Here is a 2,102-nt window from a genome sequence, read left to right on the forward strand (position 1 = left end):
ATTGTCTGGTGTTGGTCTCTTGGCAGTATGAAGGACCATCTGGTCCAGGCCTGGGGGGTCTTTTTTTTTTTCTCCTGTTAGGATTTGAGTTTTTCTTCTTTAAATATTTTTTGGTATGACTCTTCTCTGTCATCCTCTGCTCTACTAACTCAGATATCACGATCAGTCAAAAATGAGAAAATGACAAGAGACAATGTATTTCAACAGTGACAGCTGCGTCAGTGTCAAAATAATCACAAGTTTTCTACCATGCAGAAAATGAAGCATGAATGGTGCAAATAGACTTAAAGGGTAATACTCACAGTTCCTCATGTGGGGATGGATGTTCAAATTTTGGTCGCTGTCAAAAAATGAAGCATGGTTTGACCAAAAAAAAAAAATGAAGCATAGTATAATGCATCAATAATTTATGTTGGGAATTTATGGCTCCATATAGAAATCAAGACAAGAGAAAAAAAGGACAAAGTCTAAGCCTTTTTAGGCATGCATCCATTACTGATAAGCACCCACTTCTCCTTGGCTAAGTGAAGTGCTTCCACATCTCCATCATCATACAATATTTATAACACGAATTTATATTAAAATTTAGACAATAAAAGTTCTAATTAGGCAAAAATTTGGAGAAAAAAAGGTGGAAACATTGTAAAATGAGAGAAATTAACTTGGAAAAGTTGGAAGGAATAATCATATTTCACAACTTAAATTATGTTTACTTAACGACAATTACATCAGGTATCTATCAATACTCATGACATCCCATGAAATTGGACAAATTCAGTGATGTTATGCTTGGTTTAACCCAGAATAAGGAAAATCTGCAAAAACGATGATGATTTTTTATTAGATGCTAGACTCTATTGTCTACAATAAGGGTAAAAGCTTTATCTTGCAATCTCAACAACAATGTTTCCAAGTAGTGTTCGTATGGCCCATACGAGTGAGTACATATCGCCTCCCCGTTTGACCCCGTTTGATCAGGCCAGCAGAACTGTGTCAGAGTGGGTAAACGACCAGCCTAATGACAGGTACAGGCCCATATTACAGTTTTTAGAACCTTGGTTAATATCAACATAGATCATCTAAACCTAACAATAAATTTGTGGTAAATTGTGATATTTTGTAAAAACATTGAGACAAAATAAAACAAAGCAAGTTTGTTGAGTGTTTGGCCATTCGAATGGCACCTTTCCCTAAGATGGCCAAGGAGATCAAAACAAAGCAAGTTTGGGTTCCTAAGATCGATGGTGGTGACAAAGTGGTGCCTAAGGTGGGTTCTACTAGTGAAGGTGAATGGCAAGAAGTTACAAGGCGTAAAAAAGCAAAGTCACCGGTGGAATGTGGGGTACTTCAACTCCTCATTGTGAGAATAAAGGGTTGACAGCACCTTGTGGGCATGAATTGGAATCAACACCATCTAATGCGATTGTTTTACATTCACCTAGCTCGGAGAGGATGGATGAGAAGTCCATGCTTCCATTCATTGCTTTTGAGAACCTTCAGGATAATGTGGAATTTGAAGAGGGGAGAGTGGTTATTTTGAAAATGATGTTGAAGAGCATACACCCAAAATGGATGAAGCTACTCCACAAATAGCTAGCTATTTGTTGCTGATGGTGCTACTACTCCTATGGCTAATTAGTTGGCTATTAAGGCAAAGGACTCGCTTGAAGTTGGCTATTAAGGCAAAGGACTCGCTTGAAAAAAGAAGATGAAAGGGTCAGGTGGCAAGGGCAAGAAAGGGCGGAAATACTACTCCCCGAGGGGGGGTAAATGGAGGTAATCCTTTATGGAGCTTGATTTCTCTCTCTTTTCTTAGTATTAATGATTATTGGATGTTGGAATGTTAGGGGTTTGAATGACCCTTTCAAGCATTTAGAAGTGCAACAACTTATTCGAAAGGAAAGACTGTCACTTTGTGGTTTGGTGGAAACTGAAGTTAAAGAGAGAAATAAAGAAAAGGTGGTGAACACCATCTTTCGAAATTGGGGTTTACTTTGCAATTATAATGCTTCTTCTCATGGATGGATTTGGATTGGTTAGAATCCTCAGGAGGTGGATGTTGTTCTTATAAATTCATCCGACCAAGTGATGCATGTGTGTGG

Source organism: Phoenix dactylifera, unplaced genomic scaffold (genome assembly GCF_009389715.1).
Source record: "Phoenix dactylifera cultivar Barhee BC4 unplaced genomic scaffold, palm_55x_up_171113_PBpolish2nd_filt_p 000495F, whole genome shotgun sequence".
Classification (NCBI taxonomy): Eukaryota; Viridiplantae; Streptophyta; class Magnoliopsida; order Arecales; family Arecaceae; genus Phoenix; species Phoenix dactylifera.